General features: G+C 46.8%; 1 long non-coding RNA gene across 3 annotated transcripts in view; it reads left to right on the top strand.

Moving 5' to 3' along the window:
* The window catches only part of LOC137539148 (uncharacterized), a 413,808-nt gene extending 393,139 nt beyond the window's left edge, over positions 1–20,669 (top strand). For all 3 annotated transcript variants that reach the window (XR_011024932.1, XR_011024934.1, XR_011024930.1), the window contains one exon: positions 20,588–20,669. This is a non-coding gene — a long non-coding RNA (uncharacterized lncRNA). The remainder of the gene's footprint in view (positions 1–20,587) is intronic.
* The last annotated feature ends 1,261 nt before the right edge of the window (positions 20,670–21,930 follow it).

Below are 21,930 nucleotides of genomic sequence, written 5' to 3'. Positions count from 1 at the left end.
AATACAGGAAAATAACTTTTATACTATGGTAAATGTTATGTTTATCCCCTGAATCATTGTCTTTTCTGTATGTTCAGTATGACTACAGTAATGAGAAGAACACAATGGACTAGCAAATATATCTTTTGTTTATGAGATTTTAACAATATGCATAACGGGGGAGTGGTGAGGGCTTAGCTGAAGCAGCACCAGGGACATGTCATTTCTGATTCCGAAGAAGTCTTGCTTTTTATCTCAGAAAGCTAAGAGGTATGTTCAGGGCCGGGCCGAGGCAGAGGCTGAAGAGGCTCCAGCCTCAGGGCGCAGTGTAGGAGGGGGCGCACAATTCATTCAGCTGTCATTCCCAATTGTGTTTGAAGCACAAAGAAATAAGAAAAGAGCATGCATAGCAGTGACTGCAAGCCAGATAACTAGAGATTAAGGTGTTGGGGGCCCTGGGGCGCCTCTTAGTCTAATAGCAATCAGTGTGCGGCGGCTGGGGTGGGAGGGATGGAGGGGCGCACTTTGCTGTCTCAGCCTTGGGTACTGAAGGACCTTGTCCCGGCTCTGGGTATGTTGTAGATCAGAGTTTCTCCACCAGGGTTCTTTGAAGAAGACCTTGCAGGGACTTTCTGGCATTTCCCCCTCTAGTAAGAGGAATCAGGGTCAGGGCAGGGCCGGCACTACAATTAAGGCAAGGGGTAGTGTTGGGCGAACAGTGTTCGCCACTGTTCGGGTTCTGCAGAACATCACCCTGTTCGGGTGATATTCGAGTTCGACCGAACACCTGATGGTGTTCCGCCAAACCGTTCGGCCATATGGCCGAACTAAGAGCGCATGGCCGAACGTTCCCCGAACGTTCGGCTAGCGCTGTGATTGGCCGAACGGGTCACGTGGTTCGGACCCGAACGCGCTCTGATTGGCCGAACGGGTCACGTGGTTCGGGTAAATAAATACCCGATCCACGTCATTTCTCCACCATTTGTCTGTGGGTTTAGCTTTGGGTAGGCAGGCAGGGTAGTTCTCTCTCCAGCCAGGCTAGCCAGGGTCCCCCCAGTCATTGTGTCGCTGCTGGGAACAGTAGTACACCGCTCACCCACACTATATAGCATTGTGTTTACTGCCACTCTGTGTACACCGCTCACCCACCACTGTATAGCATTGTGTTTACTGCCACTCTGTGTCTCTGCTGGGAACAGTAGTACACCGCTCACCCGCCACTGTATAGCATTGTGCTCTGTGTCGCTGCTGGGAATAGTAGTACACCGCTCACCCACCACTGTATAGCATTGTGCTCTGTGTCGCTGCTGGCAATAGTAGTACACCGCTCACCCGCCACTGTATAGCATTGTGCTCTGTGTCGCTGCTGGGAACAGTAGTACACCACTCACCCACCACTGTATAGCATTGTGCTCTGTGTCGCTGCTGGGAATAGTAGTACACCGCTCACCCACCACTGTATAGCATTGTGCTCTGTGTCGCTGCTGGGAACAGTAGTACACCGCTCACCCACCACTGTATAGCATTGTGCTCTGTGTCGCTGCTGGGAACAGTAGTACACCGCTCACCCACCACTGTATAGCATTGTGCTCTGTGTCGCTGCTGGGAACAGTAGTACACCGCTCACCCACCGCTGTATAGCATTGTGCTCTGTGTCGCTGCTGGGAATAGTAGTACACCGCTCACCCACCACTGTATAGCACTGTGCTCTGTGTCGCTGCTGGGAACAGTAGTACACCGCTCACCCACCACTGTATAGCATTGTGCTCTGTGTCGCTGCTGGGAATAGTAGTACACCGCTCACCCACCACTGTATAGCATTGTGCTCTGTGTCGCTGCTGGGAATAGTAGTACACCGCTCACCCACCACTGTATAGCATTGTGCTCTGTGTCGCTGCTGGGAATAGTAGTACACCGCTCACCCACCACTGTATAGCATTGTGCTCTGTGTCGCTGCTGGGAATAGTAGTACACCACTCACGCACCACTGTATAGCATTGTGCTCTGTGTCGCTGCTGGGAATAGTAGTACACCACTCACCCACCACTGTATAGCATTGTGCTCTGTGTCGCTGCTGGGAATAGTAGTACACCGCTCACCCACCACTATATAGCATTTCTGTACTGCCACTGTACTGCTGCCAGTCAGCGTGTACTTTAAGGATAAGTGAAATGAAGAAGAAATCCTGTGAAAGAGGGAGGGGCAAGGGAAGAGGTGTTTCCCCTGACGGTTCACGTACAGGCCACAGTGGAGCACCGAAGAAAACCCACTCAATACCGCCCAAGTTTTCCAGGACAACAACCCTCACAAATCCAAAAAAACAGGACCAGATAATTAATTGGATGACCTCTCAAGCGTCCAGCAGTGGGTTAAGCAGCACCAGCACATCACGCACGAGGTCCGAGTCCTCAGCCAGTTACAAGGAGCCAGTGGGCACAAAGCTGACACAACCGGCAGCGACACCACGCACACAACTGCCAAATAACCAGTCCGAAGAATTTCCTCAGGACACAATGGGGTATTCGCAGGAGCTATTCCCAGCCCAACAAACTTCCACCTTTCAAAGGTCAATGGAACAGCCAGAAATGTTGTGCCCAGATTCACAACCATTTACTGTGGGAAATGCACCGCGCACTGAAATGCAAGGCGAGTCCGAGGACTTTGAAACCCAAATCCCAGAGCAAGTTGGGCAGGAGGGGTTTCAATTGCAGGAGGTCGGCCGAGAAGATCTGGAAGACGACGTTGGAGTGAGCTGCGCAGAGGTTGTTCTGGGAGCTCTACTCCACGGCGGCGGCCCACAATCACATATGACGAGTTTGAGGAGATGGAAGAGGAGGGTTTGGACAATGTGGACACAGACCCAGATTTTGTATGTGAAGAAGAACATCGCCGTCATAGCAGCACAGATGAGTCTGTTGAAGAACCCACTGCTGCACGAGTTCGCCTTGTGCCACAAGGTAGGCGGCGCGAAATTTCAGGCACCACAAGCGTGGAAGTTCAAGTGAGACGCAAAAGAGGCGCAAACAGAAATTGCCAGCAAGGCAGGTGCTCCAAAGTCTGGCCTTTCTTTGAAGACTGCAGTGAGGATGGTACCATGGTGATTTGCAAGGTGTGCAAGACCCGCCTGAGCAGGGGGAAAAATATTAACAACCTCTCCACCACCAGCATGACCCGCCACATAGTATCCAAACATCCCACTCTGTGGGCAAACGCGGCAGGACAGGGTACCAGCAACACTGCCTCCCTTGGGGTCACCAGACTCACCACCAGACCCTCCTCAGCAGCAGCAGTAGCCCAGCCATTGCGTGGTTCACAACAACATTCACAAACATCAGACGACGCTGACACTGTCACTTTCCGGAATAGTGCTCTTGAGGTCTTCCAGTCTTCATCAAACACAACAACCAACAGCCCTTCAGTGTGCAGCCCTACGGTTCAGTTGTCTGTCTCGGAGATGTTTGAACGCAAGAGGAAATTGCCAGCAAATGACCCCCGGGCCGTGGCACTAACAGCTAGCATAGCCAAGCTTCTGGCCTGCGAAATGCTGCCATATCGAGTGGTGGAGACAAACAGCTTCAAGGGCATGATGTCAGTGGCCATCCCACGTTACGTGGTTCCCAGCCGCTACCACTTTGCGTGCTCTGCAGTGCCTGAGTTGCATGAGCACGTGGTCAGCAAAATAACCCGAAGCTTGAAGAATGCCGTTGCCTGCAAGGTTCACCTCACCACTGACACCAGGACGAGTGCGTTCGGCCAGGGTCGATACATCTCCCTTACCGCGCACTGGGTGAACCTTGTGGAGCCTGGCAGCGATTCCTCACCTGCTACGGCGCGGGTGTTGCCCACGCCGCAAACAGCTGCACCGCCGTCCCTCCCACTGGATAACAACAACAGCAGCACCTACCTCTCTGACTCCTTCTCCTCCAACGCATCTCAAAGCTGTACCTCATCCGGAAACGCTAACCCAGCAGCAGTAGGATCGTGGAAGCAGTGCAGCACAGCTGTTGGCATGCGTCAGCAAGCGTTGCTGAAGCTGATCTGCCTTGGGGATAAGCAGCACACAGGGGAGGAAATTTGGAGGGGAATAAAGGAACAGACGGATTTGTGGCTGGCACCGCTGGACCTGAAACCGGGCATGGTTGTGTGTGATAATGGGAGTAATCTCATTCGCGCTTTAAGGTTGGCTAAGCTGACACACATCCCTTGCCTGGCGCACGTGATGAACCTAGTAGTTCAGCGGTTCCTGAGGACATACCCAGGCGTGGCCGATCTTCTGTTGAAGGTGCGACGAGTGGCCAAACATTGTAGAGATTCCAGTACTGCTTCGGGGGCACTCGCCAAGATGCAGGAGCGCTTCAATCTCCCCCACCATCGCTTGCTGTGTGATGTCCCTACGCGCTGGAATTCTACGCTGCACATGCTAGCCCGCTTTTGCGAGCAGAAGAGTGCAGTGGTCCAGTACATGACGGCGCAGTACCGAGGCGCATCCGGACAGCTGCCAAGCTTCTGTGGATCCGATTGGGCCAACATGTTGGACCTCTGCCAAGTCCTCCAAAATTTTGAGCAATCCACGTTGCTTGTGAGCAGTGACAACTCTTCAGTCAGCATTACCATACCACTGCTGTGTTTACTGAAGAAGTCAATGTTGAAAATCAAGGAAACAGCTGTCATGATGCAACTGGGGGAATCTGAAGGAGAAAACGATCAGCGTGATGATACCAACATCAGGCCATCTGCCTCAGGAAATGCTGGCCCCAGCAGCTATGACGAAGAAGAGGAGGAGGAACAGCTGGAGTTGGAGCAGGAATTTCATGCCACCACTGACGAGGGCCAGAGCGGTGCACGTTGGACTTCCACAATTCAGCGCGAATGGTCAGCAGAAGCAGACCAGGAAGAAGGTGACGACTATGATGCATCACAACTATCACAACGCTCACAAGAGGATGATGAGGATTCTGGCAGGACTCTGGCACACATGGCTCAATTCCTGCTAGACTGCATTGAACGCGACCCACGCATTGTGCGCATTATGGACAACACCAATTACTGGGTTTATACCCTTCTGGATCCACGGTACAAACACAATGTTCCAAAACTGCTTGAAGAAAGAGTCAGACAGGTCAAAATGGAAGAATACCAGCAGGAGACTTTAGAGAGGAGATTGACATCCTCCCCCTCCTCTAGCCAGTTGTACGCCGACAGACTGACTTCCGCAAACCCAGGACGACCAAGAGGGCAGCAAAAAACACAAACCGCAGCTAGTGCCCAAAAGGGAATGGTATCGGCAGTGTCCTTGGAGTGGGAACATTTTCTGACACCCATGCAGCAGCCCACAGAACAGCAAGCGTGCAGATCCACCTCCAACACCGATCGCCTGGAGAAGATGGTCAAGGACTACATGTCAGATGGCGTAGCTGTGTTGAACAATCCATCTGCACCCTTCAACTATTGGGTATCGAAGCTAGACACCTGGCACGAACTGGCAATGTACGCAATATAGGTGCTGGCTTGCCCGGCAGCCAGCGTTATGTCGGAACGCTGTTTCAGTGCTGCCGGAGGCATCGTCACAGATCGGCGTATCCGCCTCTCCAGAGAAAATGCAGACTGTCTGACTCAAATTAAAATGAATCAATCCTGGATTGGAAGCGACTACGCAACACTCCCGGACCCCAACCAAGTAACATGAACAATGAACATCTGTGATGGGTTAGCGTTTGCGGTCCCTGTTTATTGAACCTCTCATCTGTATTACATTTATGACTGCATGGCGACAAAATGCATTGCTATCCGCACGCTTCTTGTCCTTATGCAAGGCCTGGGTTGCGCCTCAAAGCGTGGCCTTATCCTCCTGCGCCTCCTCCTGTTCCATCACGTGTGCTGCTGCTGGGTTAGCGTTGCCGGTCCCTTTTTACGGAACCTCTTATCTGTATTACATTTATGACTGCATGGCGACAAAATGCATTGCTATCCGCACGCTTCTTGTCCTCATGCAAGGCCTGGGTTGCGCCTGAAAGCGTGGCCTTCTCCTCCTGCACCTCCTCCTGTTCCATCACGTGTGGTGCTGCTGGGTTAGCGTTGCCGGTCCCTTTTTACGGAACCTCTTATCTGTATTACATTTATGACTGCATGGCGACAAAATGCATTGCTATCCGCACGCTTCTTGTCCTCATGCAAGGCCTGGGTTGTTGTGTCTCAAAGCGTGGCCTTCTCCTCCTGCGCCGCCCTCCTCCTGTTCCATCGCGTGTGCTGCTGCTGGGTTAGCGTTACCGGTCCCTTTTCCTGGAACCTGCATGGCGACAAAAAGCATGTTACCTGTGCAAAGAAAAATGACATTTTCCGCATTTAAAAGACATTTTTTCCTTTGAAACTTTACAATCAATTTTCTCAAAAACTATAAGCTCTTTTTCAAATATTTTGTTTCCTCTTGTACCCACTCCCAAGGTGCACATACCCTGCAAATTTGGGGTATGTAGAATGTAAGGAAGCTTTACAAAGCATGAAAGTTCGGGTCCCCATTGACTTCCATTATGTTCGGAGTTCGGCGCGAACACCCGAACATCGCGGCCATGTTCGGCGAACTTTCGCGAACCCGAACATCCAGGTGTTCGCCCAACACTAGCAAGGGGGCAATTTCTCCCTGGCCTCAGAGTCCATAAGGATTTTTCAGGCTGCACATTCAGGTACTGCAGTGTGGATGGTGCAGGTGTTGGAGGCAATGTAGCAGCAGCAGGCAGGGGAAAAAGGCAGGGCCTCTCCAAGTTCTCCCTGTCCACCCATTTGCAGAGGTGTGCAATGGAAGGCAAGGGCACAACTCACCTGTCAGCGTTGCTGGCAAGTTCTACAAGTCTTTTCCACTTTGCACAGTTCAGTATCTCCTCTCTGTTGCCCTCTAGGGGTGCCTCTTATTACTGCCCTGCTGGAAGAGTTAGAGAGGACATGCTGTGACTGCGCGACATGGAGAAGACTTGATGAAGTTCCTGCAGCATTGAGAGGTGAGTTCATTGTATCCGCTCTTCTGCTTCGCACTGCTCTGCATATGGAGTTGGGTTGGGTTGAGCACATCTTGCTATCTAGAGACTTCCGTAAACTGGGGAATATCTGGCTATCTTTACTGGAGGGTGGAGGCTACCTAAACCTAGGCTAAACATCTGGCTATCTATACTAGGGTGAGACTACCTAAGACTAAAAAGCACAGCTGGCCATTTAGTCAGAGAGAGACGGAAGGGTGGTCAGGGGGCACCAAGTTACTTTTGCCCCAGGGCTCCATTGGAGCTAGAACCGGCCCTGGAGCAGGGACACAGGTATTGGCCAACGTTCTTACGCACCACTTGTATAATGGTAATGTGACTGTTGTGTCACGATAAATGACCGCAATGCTATGGTGAAGAGTAGGCCAGATCTGTGTAAAAAAAAGTTGTCCAGATCTGTGTACAACAGATTAAAGTGGATCCGAGATGAACTTTTACTCATTGCATAATTGTGTTCCTTTCCTATTGTTTATAAAGCATTCCTCAAGCCAAATACTTTTTTGTTTTTGTTTTAATACTCTAATTCCCTATAAACTGAACAAGCCTCGCCCACAGGTTTTCAGAGAGCCTTGGCAGTAGCAAGGGCTCATGGGAGCTCAGTCTGGGCAGGAGGAGGGGGTGGTATTGCTAGCCCGAGATTTCAGAGGCAGTGGGGAAGAGTTAGGAGGAGGGGGGATTAGGCTGAGTGCTGAAGATGCACATAAGCCTGCCTCTGTGTTATGTTTACAAACAACAAGGCTGCTGTCATTGTATCACAGCAAGAAATAATTATATTCTATTGATGCTGTTTTTAGCTAGATTTGCTGTGTAAACTATCTAAGCTTTAGATAAGATGCATAGACAAGTTACTTGTTATAGTTAGTTTTTCATCTCGGAAAGGGGAAACAGAGAAATCAAGCGGGTAACCATAAATAATATGCTCATGCCAATCTCTGTAAGTGCTGTGGCTGCACATCAATGCAGGGCAGAGGGTACTAAAATTGTGTGCGCTGTAATTAGGGGGCACCATAATAATGAGAATTAAAATAGGAGGTCAATACAACGGGAACAGTAGGAATCAACGTTATGAGATTGATTTAGTATAGTAAGGGGCACTAATATAGGGGGTAGTATAATAAGCAGTGCTGTAGTAGAGGAGCACTATAATAAGAAGGATTATAACACAAGCCACTGTAATAGGGTCGCTCAGTATAAAGGAGGACATGCCATGGGCCCACTGCAAAGGAGGAACATAGAATAGGGGCTAAACAAGTGGAATTTTACAATTAAAAAAATGTTTAATTATGTCCATGTTTAAAAATATGCTTCCAGTAAGATAAACCCCCCATTTCCCCAATAATGTATTGTTTGAAGGATTCCTCTAGGGTCGAAAAGGTTATGAAAGGATGTTACAGATACTAAATCTGTTTATCATATCATTTCTGAAAACGACTATTCAATCACCTTCTACTTTCTAATGTTAAAATCATGCTCCTTCTTTCCTAGTGTTTCTAGTGGCTGCTATGCTACTTTGCTTTAAGGATGTTCATCATTGTCTCCAGCGTTTTCTAGTCCTGTCAAAATCTGACATCTTCAAATTCTGGTTTAGCTGCTGTACCACTTTAAAATCCATTACGACTCTGTAAAAATCAATGAACTCCATTTACATAGACAGCCGCTCCTTAATACTCCGTCACATGTGTTTTTATTATGTGCCAACACAGAATAAACAGATATTGGCAATTACATTGATTATGCAGATCAGTAAAAGCTGATTTCATTGTAAATTCAATGAGGTGCGTTGGAGAAAATTGCCTTTAAGCAGCTGGGGAGAAAGTTTCCAACGGCTGTGATGGCCTCGCTGAGGTGAACAGGAGGTCATGCTGAATGTGATATACTCGGCTGAAGTTGTGTAACGGAATCTCAGCTGCACTACAGAAAATGCACAATGTTCTTTTTATTAACCTCACTGGCGGTATGATTCCTTCCTGATTTTAGGGTCTAAAAGTGGTCCCATTTTTTCATTAGCTTTTAGACCCGCCAAAAAAATCACATCCGGAAAGATCTGTAGCAGCAGCCCCTGCACTTACTCACCTTCCTGGGATCCAGCACTGCCGTTCTCCCTTCGTCCTTCGGGTGGCGCTGTAACCCTATAATGAGATCGCCAGCTGTCGACATGGCAACAGATGATGATCTCTCCAAAAGGGTCCAGAGCCTCCAAGGACAGGAAGGAGAATGGCTGCAGGCATCTGGATCCCGGTGGAGGTGAGTTGAAATGCCCGCTGCGTGCCATGCTTTGCATTAGCCTCACGGCTGCTACCACGAGTCAGGCTCAGGGTTACCTCTCTGAGCTGCGGATCCCCAGCCCTGAGCCTGACTCGGGGTTACCGCTAAGGGGGGTAATTTATTTTTCTTTAAAGGACACAGTGATATGGAGTCTGAAATATTTATTTCCTTTTAAACAATGCATTTAGCCTGGCTGTCCTGCTAAGTCTCTGTCTGTAATACTTGTAACCATATCCCTGAACAAGCATGCAGATCAGGTGCACTGACTGAAGTCTGACTGGACTAGCCACATGCTTGTTTTAGGTGTGTGTTTCAGACACTACTGCAGCCAAAAATATTAGCATGACTGCCAGGCAAATGGTATTTTTTAGTTTCCAAAGTAATTTATTGAGCAAACTAAAGGTACATGTCACAGCAAATGATATAGTATAATCCTGCGGGGCACACAGGCCAGAGATAGCAGAAACTCAGAACAATGTAAATGGACTTCATACAGATAACATTGAAATAGAACAAGAAAAGATTTTGGTCAGGATAAAAAATGAAGATTATCAAATATGCAGTCAGGCAAAGAGAAAAATCATGTAAATAAAGATCATAACTTTTCTAGAGCGGATTGAATCCCTTTAGAAGAGACATCTTGCAGCCAGGGTTGCCAAATCTTCTCAAAGAGGTGTGTCAGTTCTGATAAGTTTGCCTTTATTTTTTTCGTTTAACAGGGCAGGGTGGATTCGTCACCACAAGCATTACCAAAGAGACTAGTTTTCTGGAGCCATTAGGACATGATATAGGTCTTGGTAGCATTGGCTATAAATTGAGTTTGTGTTTCAGGTTGAAGATCCAAGAGGCAAAGTGTTGGGTCCAGTCTGTCTAACCCTAGCGCTTTTTAAAAGCGCTAGCGTAATGAAACCCTATGTGCCCCTTCTTACTTGGGCGATTTGCGCTAATCGCCGCAAATCACCCAAAAACGGGCAAAAACGGGAAATGCAAACGCGTCGCCTGCACCATTTTCAGGCGATTTCCCACCGATCGCGTTTCAGTGCTATAGAAGCGCTAAACGCGATTGCGGCAAAATCGACGCAGTGTTCAGTGGTCACTCCTGCAAAACGCCGGCAAAAAATGCCCGCGTTTTGCGTTTTGTAAGTGTGAATGGGGCCTTATGATCTTATGCCACAAATTATTCACAACAGGGCAAGACCACCAGACATGACACATAGAGACGGTAGCACAGCAATCCCTGAACACAAATTCAACTTATCAGGATAGATTTGATGCAAGCGTTCAATGGTATTTTTTAAAAGAAAGTACGTATGGCATCCACCACATCCCTCTTGGCTCAGGTGTACTTTAAGGGCAGATTTACAGTTAACCACTTGATGACCCAGCCTTTACCCCCCCTTAAGGACCAGCGGTGTTTTTTGTGATCTGTGCTGGGTGGGCTCTGCTGCCCCCAGCACAGATCAGGGTGCATGCAGAGCAGAGCCGGATTAAGGCTAAATGGGGCCCTAAGCAAAGTAACTGATTTGGGCCCCCCATCATGTCGTAATAGAATCAGAAGATGCAGCTGCACAGCAACATGCCACACACACCGGGGCAGCCGAGCTACTGGTTGCTATGGGCAACAGTCCGCTTTCCTCTGTGGGCGCACAATGCAGGGAGTAGCAGCGGCAAAATGCAGAGTGAGAGATGAATGGCTGGGACATTTGCACTCAGGGGCTGGGGCACCCCTGTGAAGAGGGCGCCAGATATCACAGCAGCAGCACTTTCCCCCTGCATCTCCAGCATGGCAATAGCAGAAAGCTCTGGACACCACCAAACCGGAAGCCGTTCCCCAGACAGAATTACATAACCACCCCCACCACCGAACAACCGATTTCCTCCCAAACTAGACAGCCACCATGCAGCCTCCATACCAGTGAATACGATAGTCCAGCAGAGAAGGCAGCCGCAGCGGGGGAGAATGACAGCACCAGATGACTCACATTCACCTATTGCGATCCAAGCAATAGAGGTCCCGTCATCCGGAACCCATCTGTCTCCTCTAGAGTGCTGCCGCTCTGTTACTACTACTATTACTACTTTCTACTTCCTGTCTGATCTGAGAATCAGGAAGTTCAGAGCAAGTGGCTGCACTGTAGAAGAGACAGATGGGTTTCAGATGACGGGATCTCTATCGCTTGGATCATGGATAGGTGAGTGAGCGTTTGCCATCTGCTGCTATCATTCTTGCTGCAGCTGTGGTTCTCTGTGGGAAGGGAGGGTGAAGTGGGCAGCGGCAGAGCGCACAGTAGCAGGAGGGGGACCTAGGAGGAGAGCCTGGCTCTGAAGACAATCAGCAGTGCAAGGCATCATTTGACAAGACAAGACAAATAACATTTATATCGCGCTTTTCTCCTGGCGGACTCAAAGCACCAGAGCTGCAGCCACTAGGACGCACCCTATAGGCAGTAGCAGTGTTAGAGAGACTTGCCTAAGGTCTCCTACTGAATAGGTGCTGGCTTACTGAACAGGCAGAGCCGAGATTCGGACCCTGGTCTCCTGTGTCAGAGGCAGAGCCCTTAAAGGGACTCCGAGCAGTGCCTGTGGGTATGCCTTTAAGCATACCCACAACTAATTAATTACATCCTCACACCTACCAGCATGATGTTTGTAATTATATCCCCCTGGGTTCCTTATATTTCATTGAATTGTGCTGAATCGAGCTGCCGACTTTGGAGAAAAGTCGTCCTGTGGCCGCGATTTCGATCGCGAAAATAGCGAAAACTAAAAGGCGTGGGGTGGCCGTTTATATATCATTGGAAAGAGGAGAAAGAGAGCTTTAAAATGATATGCATCTTTCCATAGTTACTGCCCTGCTCAGAGTCCCTTTAACCATTATACCATCCAGCCACCGCTGACAGGATGGCGAGGGCTGGTTTATGTGCTGATGGGGCCCCTTTGACTCTGAATGGGGGGGCCCCAAGCGACTGCTTTTGTTGCCTGGTTGGTAATCCAGCCCTGATGCAGAGCGATCAGATCGCCCCCCTTTCCCCCCCCTATGGGGATGATGTGCAGGGGGGGTCTGATCGCTCCTGCCTGCCTGAGGTTTGCGGGGGGCACCTCAAAGCCCCCCTTTGCAGCGAAATTCCCCCCCTCCCTCTCCTACCTGTCCCCCCTGGTGATCGGGGCTGCACAGGTTGCTATCAGTCCTTTGCAGCCTGTGACAGGATGTCCTCTGTCACATGGCGGCGATCCCCGGCCGCTGATTGGCCGGGGATCGCCGATCTGCCTTACGGCGCCGTTCAATGTAAACAAAGGAGACAAATGTCTCCTACATATACATTTAGTCTGCGAGCCGCAATCAGCGGCTCGCAGGCTATTCACGGAGACCCGCTCCGTGATCTAACAGGAAACGGCCGCTCGTGCGAGTGGCCTTTCCTGATTAATTAGGGAGGCACCTGGCTGGTCCTCCAGCTACCACTTTGCCACCGCACGGTATGAGTGTGCGGTCGGCAAGTGGTTAAAGGGTGCTCTCTCTGGCTACCTATACTTGGAACCTCTCTGTCTACCTATACTGGGTGGGGACCTCTCATGCTACCTATACTGGGGCCCTCTCTGGCTACCTATTCCATGGGCCCTCTATGACTACCTATACCATGGGCCCTCTATGACTACCTATACCATGTGCCCTCTATGGCTACCTATACCATGGGCCCTCTATGGCTACCTATACTGGACGGTCCCTCTCTGGCTACCTATACTGTGGGCCCTCTTTGGCTACCTATACTGGGCAGGTCCTCTCTGGCTACATATACGGGTAGGGAATCTCTCTGGCCACCCCCTCTGGCTATCAACTACTGCATTTATTAGGATAGTTTGAGAATCAACATGTTCCATATAAAATAGCAATTGCTATATGTGGGTATACCACACAACTAAGTGTAGGAACCACTTAACCCCGAGGACAGAGCCATTGGCTCGCCCTACTACCTCTCCTGCACTGTAGCTGGGTCTGTTTGCCACTACTCAAATAACTTAAATAAATGAATAAATAGAATAAACAGTTAGTCACATTTTTCTTTCCCACTGCAAGTGAATAGGGATTCTGCATTTCAACTCTTTTCCTTCAGTGTTACAGAAGGTGCCTCCAGACACACAGACAGGGCTGAGCATTTTTTTTGGCATTTGAGACAGAATAAAACCCCAGCCTTGAATTCTGCTCAGAACAATTTTTTGACTTGTTTCTATTGCTCCGGGATCCGGAGCTGATGGAATCTTTAGTTTCGACGCCTGAACCTCGAAGCTGTCAAGAAGACACACAGCCTGTTCTAAACACCATTCTTCAATATTTGGATGAGGGAGGAGGGGGTGCGCAGACAATAATGGGAAAATGAAAGACGCCTGGAAAAGTTGGGATTAAGCGTGTAATTGTACGATGAAATATTAGACGCAGCGGTTAAATCCGATACGGCCCAGCGTCTTTCACTACTCTGACCCTGTTTTGATCTTGCAGAAGTTCACGTGGGCCCGAGCAAGGTGAAAGCCCATTATCCACTTGTTGCCCGATGTAGTGTCACTAATACAGCAGAAGAGAATAACCTACTTGCTAGATACATGACACTAATTATGCCGCACTTAATGATGACACTTGTGTTACCGTATACTGGCACTGTGTAACGGGAACAAACACACAAGTCAATAGCTGCCCGTCACGTGGTGAGTCTGCAGACTGCTGTTTATAGGACAAAGTGCAGCGCCTTTCATTCAAAGCATTGACTGATGAAACAGGACCTAATCAGAAGGACGCTGCAGGTTACTGTGTCTGGTCCCTGCAATAAAAATGGAACCTACCTGTTAAAGTGGCATTCCACTTTTACTAAAAATGTCCTATGAGCATGGATCGGTGCTGCACAAATTATTTTTTAAAAATCCTATTCAGTTTGAACAACAAGCAGCAGTTGCACTTCTTTTCAAGTCTGGAATCTGTACTTTGCAAAAGAGATTAGGCAGATATTTTATTCTTCCTGCATGTGTAATAACCTGCAAGATTGTTACTTACTTGGGCATGTTTGGATCTAACTCAGGAGGACTGGGTTTCAGCTATGCAATAGTTGTAGCATAACTATGCAATGCTGTTTCCATCTGGATTTTATCTCCTGTTGTTCACCCAACCATAATGATCCTAATCTGCTAAGTAGTACTGCGCAGGCGTAAAATACTCCCAGTGCTGGGAGTGCGATGGGGGTGTGCCGCGCATGTGCAGTACATGGTGACAAGCGATGATTGGAAGAGCCCGCTCAGGAGGGCGGCGAGGGAGTCAATGGCCTAAAGGGGGCGGAGGAAGCCCAGGTATATATAAATGTTTTCTTTTTTTTTTTAAGGTACACTTTAAGGCGAATTCCTTTCAAAAGAAAATTTGCCATAAGGTAAAGTTTATGGTGACTAATTTAATGGTTAATTGCAAAGGCCCCACATATGCTAATATCATCAAATCTAGTATGTATGTCAGGGTCACTAGTGGAAACATTTTTAAAATGATTAAAAAGACCATATAGCTTCTGAGAAAAATGATTTTATTATTTTGGTGAGAAAACACATTTTTCAAAGCAATGTCCCATTAAGATGTTTTTTTTAAGCTCATTGCCAAAGCCCTCAGTTATGCTATAATCAGTAACTTTGCTATGTATGTCACTAGTGGAAACCTGAAAAAAAAAGTACAAGGATACCTAAATTGACTGCAAGGTAAGTTAAACTTGGCACCTTACCGTCACTTTAAGTTTCCAGTAAGTCTTGGTCCCCATGCAGGCTGGCATTTCCCAGGGAATTTGGAGCCGAATGTGGGGCTCAACTCCCTGACCATTAAAGGGGAACTGAAAAGAGAGGTATATGGAGGCGGTCATGTTTATTTCCTTTTAATCAATACCAGTTGCCTGGCAGCCCTGCTGGTCTATTTCTCTGCAGTAGTATCTGAATAACACAGAAAACAAGCATGCAGCTAGTCTTGTCAGATCTGACTTTAAAGTCTGAACCACTGAAACACCTGATCTGCTGCATGCTTGTTCAGGGGCTATGGCTAATAGTATTAGAGGCAGAGGATCAGCAGGGCTGCCAGGCAACTGGTATTGCTTGAGACGCATACACAACATGGAGATGAGCTTGGATCTCACGATCCAGACACTTGATGGAACCCTTGAAGATGAGGTGGGTGGAGTAAAGCCGGAGCAAGAAGCAGAGGTAGCCGCTAGTTGGGTCACAGTTAGAAGGGGTAGGGGAAAAAGTGGCAGGGAGGCTAGTCCCGAGTTGTCCCTCACTAATAAGTATGCTTGTTTGCGTAATATTGGTGAGGACGACTCTGGAGTAGCAATGCTGCAGCAGGATGTGCTCCTTAGCAACCAAGGGGCAGACTGCTGTAACGAGAAAGGGAATAGGAGTGCAGCTAAGGCTAGACAGGTACTGGTGGTAGGGGATTCAATTATTAGGCGCACAGACAGGGTAATCTGTCGAAGAAACCGTGAATGCCGTACAGTCTGTTGCCTCCCGGGTGCTCGGGTTCGGCATATAGCGGAAAGAATTGACAGATTATTGGGTGGGGCTGGGGAAGACCCGGCTGTCATGGTACACATTGGCACCAATGACAAAGTTAGTGGGAGATGGAAGGTCCTCAAAAATGATTTTCAGGTACTTGGAGATAAACTTAAAGCAAGGACCTCCAAGGTGGTGTTCTCTGAAATACTGCCAGTGCCACGTGCTACATCTGAGAGACAGAGGGAGCTTAGGGAGTTAAATAAGTGGCTGAGAAATTGGTGTAGGAAGGAAGGGTTTGGGTTCCTGGAGAACTGGGCAGACTTTGCAGTCGGCTACAGGTTCTACAGCAGGGACGGGCTGCACCTTAATGGGGAGGGTGCAGCTGCATTGGGGGAGAAGATGGCTAAACGGTTGGAGGAGATTTTAAACTAGGATCTGGGGGGAGGCGGGAGGATAAAGTCTCAACATATAGACAAGATAAGGTAAAAAGACAGTGGGAGCCTAACATTATGGGGGGTGGAGAGGGGGGTGGGGACAGTGTAAAGATTAAGGAGGTTGGTAAAACTTCAAGTAGCCCATTTCAGGTAAACAAAATTGGTAAATGTGGTGGTAAAAATATAAAGTGCATGATAACCAATGCTCGGAGCCTTGCAAATAAAATAGATGAACTAGAGTTCATTCTGAATGACAAAGGCTATGACATTGTGGGAATAACCGAGACATGGATGGATGAAAGTCATGACTGGATAGCCAATTTAAAAGGATACAATGTGTTCAGGAGGGATAGAACAGGGAAAAAAGGTGGAGGGGTTTGTCTCTTTGTTAAGAATTCTTTTACAGCTGTCCTCAACGATGAGACGGAGGAAGATTGCGAAGATGTGGAGTCCGTTTGGGTAAATATTCATGGTGGAAATAAAAGTTGCCAATTGCTTATTGGGGTATGCTACAGACCACCTCATATTAATGAAGCTGCAGAACTGCAATTACTACAGCAAATTGAAAAAGCGGCAAGTAAAAATGAGGTCATAGTTATGGGCGACTTCAACTTTCCAGACATTGACTGGGGTATTGAGGCTACCCATTCTGGTAAAAGCAGCAGATTTCTGGCAGCACTACAGGACAATTACTTGACTCAAATGGTAACGGAACCAACTAGGGGGAATGCGTTACTGGATCTGATCATTTCGAATAGACCAGATAATGTATCAAATGTGCAGGTTCAAGAACATTTGGGAAATAGTGATCACAACATGATAACGTTTGATCTGGTGACTGATAGGCCACGGGGCAGCGGGACCACTAAAACTATGAATTTTAGAAAAGCAAAGTTCAATCAAATCAGGCAGGCACTAAGTTTGGTGAACTGGGATAATGTACTACAAGGGGAGGACACTGAAGGGAAATGGCAAGCTTTTAAACGTATTCTCAATCAATATTGTAGTATGTATATCCCATATGGAAACAAAATGTCTAGGAATAAAAAAAGGCCTCTATGGATGAATAGAAAGGTTAAAGATAAAATGAAGAGGAAAAAGAATGCCTATAAGGTCCTAAAACAGGAGGGGACCGAGGCTGCACTAAGCAATTATAAGGAGTGCAATAAAAATTGTAAAAAAGAAATTAGGCTGGCAAAGATCGAAGCTGAAAATCAAATCGCTAGGGATATCAAATCTAACCCAAAAAAGTTTTACAAGTACATCAACTCTAAAAAAAGAAAGGTTGACTGTATAGGACTCCTAAAGGATGAGGGTGGGAACTCAATGGTGGATGACCAAGGTAAGGCAGAGTTATTAAATGCTTTCTTTGCTTCTGTCTTTACAAAGGAAACAGCACTGTTGCAAATTACAGAGGCGGAAGAGTCTCAATCTTCTAACTGTAATATTAAATACTTAACGCAGGAAGAAGTAAAGGCAAGACTAAATAAATTAAAAATAGACAAGGCACCTGGCCCGGATGGCATGCATCCTCGGGTCCTAAGGGAATTAAGTTCAGTTATAGATAAACCCCTTTATCTTATCTTTTGTGACTCTCTTGCAACTGGCAGAGTCCCAGTGGATTGGCGTACAGCCCACGTTTTCCCATTATTTAAGAAGGGCAAAAAATCAGATCCAGGAAATTATAGACCTGTAAGCTTAACATCAGTTGTATGCAAACTATTTGAGGGGTTACTAAGAGATACTATACATGACTTCATAGTAGAAAATAATCTTATTTCTCAGCATCAACATGGGTTTACTAAAGACAGGTCCTGTTTGACTAACATGCTCAGCTTTTATGAGGTAGTGAATGCTAATATGGATATTGGGAATGCTGTAGATGTGATATACTTAGACTTTGCTAAGGCATTCGACACTGTTCCCCACAAAAGTCTGGTGCAAAAGATGAGGATGCAAGGACTGGGGAAGAGTCTGTGTGCTTGGATAGGGAACTGGCTAACGGACAGAAAACAAAGAGTTGTGGTCAATGGATCATACTCAAAATGGGAGACTGTTAGCAGTGGGGTCCCACAGGGGTCTGTACTGGGTCCAGTGCTCTTCAATTTATTTATTAATGACCTAGTGGATACAGTAGTGAGCAATGTTGCTATTTTTGCAGATGATACAAAATTGTGCAGAATCATCAACTCTAAGGAAGATAGTGTTATATTGCAACAGGATCTGGATAGGATGGCTATATGGGCACATACATGGCAGATGAAATTCAATGTTGACAAATGTAAAGTCATGCATTTTGGTCGTACCAATGGTCTAACACCATACAAAATAAATGGGATACAGTTGGGGACATCAAACTTGGAGAAGGACTTAGGAGTACTCATCGACAACAAGTTAAATAATCGTACTCAATGCCAAGCCGCTGCAGCTAAAGCGAACAAAATTTTGGGATGCATTAAAAGGGAAATAAAAACTCGAGATGCTAGCATAATATTGCCCCTGTTTAACTCTCTAGTAAGACCACATCTGGAATATGGAATTCAGTTCTGGGCACCACATTACAAAAAAGATATTGCAGTTTTAGAGCAGGTGCAGAGACGAGCAACAAAATTGATACGTGGGATGGAAGGTCTCACTTACCAAGAAAGGTTAGATAAACTGGGTTTATTTAGTCTAGAGAAAAGACGCCTTAGAGGAGATCTAATTAACATGTATAAATACATCAGAGGGCAATATAATAGCTTGGCGGATGAGCTTTTTGTCCCTAGGCCTTCTCAAAGGACTAGAGGACATGATCTGCGCATGGAGGAAAAACGTTTTAGCCATTTATTTAGGAAAGGGTTCTTTACAGTAAGAGTGATTAAGATGTGGAATGCATTGCCACAGGAAGTCGTTATGGCAAACTCTATACCTGCATTTAAAGGGGGCTTAGATGCTTTCCTTGCGTTGAAAGACATCCATGGCTACAATTACTAGGTAATGCCTAATGATGTTGATCCAGGGATTTTATCTGATTGCCATCTGGAGTCGGGAAGGAATTTTTCCCTTTAGGGGCTAATTGGACCATGCCTTGTAAGGGTTTTTTCGCCTTCCTCTGGATCAACAGGGATATGTGAGGGAGCAGGCTGGTGTTGTACTTTGTACTGGTTGAACTCGATGGACGTATGTCTTTTTTCAACCAAAGTAACTATGTAACTATGTAACTATGAAATAAACATGACAGCCTCCATATACCTCTTTCTTCAGTTCCCCTTTAATATCCCACATTGCTAGGAACCTCAGAACCGCTCTACCTGCTGGTGGCACTGTAAGTAGGGCTGATGTACTTTTTCTATCATCCAGCAGAGGGCTGCCCACTACCCTGGAATTAACTTGCAGCTCACATCTCACCTGCAAATGGTATCAGGTTTTGAAACTTTCTGGGACTGCCACCTCCTGCCAGCAGAGGTCCTCCTGCTGTCTGAGATTTGCAAACCTTATCTACTGGCACACTTATTTCTCCTCCTATATAGGACCATCTCCCCTTGCAACAGGTGCCAGACCATAAACAGTATTGTTTGTGTTTGCTGAACTCTTGTCTCCCTTGAACTCCTGATCCTGTCCTGCCTTGTTCTGCTCTGGTTTCTGATCATTGGCTAGCCCCTGACCTTGTCTTGTGTGTGTGGTCTGCAATCTGGTGTATCTTTAATAATAATTTCAAAGCCATCAGCTGTATGTGTGTGTCCGTTCACCCTGCTGTGACTGCCCGCAGCGCTGATTGTAATGCACAAAAAAGATGTATGCTGATAAACATTGCAAATGTACTATCATATCCACACAAAAAAAAAAAAAAACATAGGGGGGCTGAAGCACCATTATTTTGGGCAGTGGTGGTGTACTCAGGGTAGCAGGAAAAAAGGGCGGTGGTGGCTAGTGGACGATTTGGGCACCACCAAAGACTCTAATGCATTTATCGCTAATAAGGCGCCCAAAGCAGAGAAATGGACGCGCGATAAATATTGTTTTCAACATTATAACATTACAGTTTTTGAAATATGTTATCATTTTAGAAGTGTGCAGCGTTATAGTTTTTGTCATATTATTTTGTTGTATAGATTTTACGTTATCAAATATATTACTGTTTCTATGTGTGTAAGGGTATTTGTGCAGGGGGGGGTGGGGGTGGTTAGGGTTAGGCACCACCAATTGGGTGGTTAGGATTAGGCACCACTAGGGGATGGTTAGGGTTAGGCAGCACCAGGGGGTGGTTAGGGTTAGGCACCACCAGGGGAGGGTTCTGTGTGAGAGTAGGGTTAGGTTAAGCTGTACTCTTGAATTATGTAACAGTTTTTAAAGTAAATAGATTTTCATTTTGATTTCCCATCTGTTTTAAAACAGGATTTATCAATAACCAATTTTGTCAACGATGTTATTGAGATTTCGTTATGCCCCTGCGCCAATTTGTTATCCAGCCGCGCCCTCTTTTTCTGCACTCCCTTTTTTCATGCACGTGTACTTTGCATTGAATAAAGTAATGGTGGTTATCCTACACCTAAGTGGGTGTCTTGCTTCAGGAAGTGTTCTTTTTTTCGTGTATGTGTGCATGAGTGCGTGCATTTGCATGTGTACTGTATGTGCTTTGAAACATTATCCAGAAGACCGTCTTAGCCCTCAGTGGTTAATGGCCTTTCGGCTACAGAAGGATCATATACAACGTATGCATATGGATCACTACCAGTGAAATGGTATCTCTAGCCGAAGGCAAGCGGATAGCTGAACTGTTCACTCAACCGTGGGATTAATCCAGTAGTTGAATCCATTTGGGTTTCACCACGGAGGATACAATGAGTGTGTAATGCAATGCAAGGAACATTTGTAAATGGCTTAAATGTAACATATCGTAATAAAGAGGAAGTGAGACAGGACTTAATTCCACAGAAGGTATCATTATATATTTATACAGAACAGCAGTCTAGCATCAGTGTGAGAAGTAACCTTTCCTGATCAAGTTGCAAGCAGATTACTTAAAGCAGGACTCTAGCTCTAGGCACTCAAGCAAGTCCACAGGATACACACTAATTTGTTAAATGCTCGCTAAAATATTCAGAACAATTGCAGCCATTAAGTCTCCATATAGCATGTGCAGCCACAGTCCCCCCTAGAACAATAAAAAGGGGTAAAGAGGCGCCCAAGGTGAATAAAATACATTAAAAGCAACTAAAATATAAATAAATGAGGTGGCTTACCTCAATGATGACACACACATATAGGAATGGATATTTATTAGTAAAAAAAAAAAAAAAAAAAGCACAGGCAACGCGTTTCGTGGAAACTCACCCTCTTCCTCAGGTCAAATAAAGTGCCACTAAACGACAGTAGCCGGATTCAAGGCACCTCTAGGATGCATATACTCACCCTCATCCTCTGCCCTAAAACAAGTGCAATCATTATGTTCTTTCTGTAACAAATGCACTCATAATCTCCCCTATGGCACATGCAGCCATAATATCCATTCATAATTTGACCAACATGTCCATTAATTAAACTGAGCCTATTTAAAGCGTACCCGGGGTAGCCCTGGCATGGTGTGGGGGGGGGGAGGGGAGGGCAGATGGGACACAGAGGCATGTTCCTTAGTCCCTACTCCATGACATTCTTCTCGCTGGTGAGTTGGGCACAGGGCAAGCTAAATGATGGATCTCCCTCCTCCCACAAAACTTCCTGGCGGCGTTAAATACTAT

Source organism: Hyperolius riggenbachi, chromosome 11, assembly GCF_040937935.1.
Source record: "Hyperolius riggenbachi isolate aHypRig1 chromosome 11, aHypRig1.pri, whole genome shotgun sequence".
Classification (NCBI taxonomy): Eukaryota; Metazoa; Chordata; class Amphibia; order Anura; family Hyperoliidae; genus Hyperolius; species Hyperolius riggenbachi.
The sequence above is the reverse complement of the archived record's forward strand: the minus strand, read 5'-3'. Positions and strand labels throughout refer to the sequence as shown.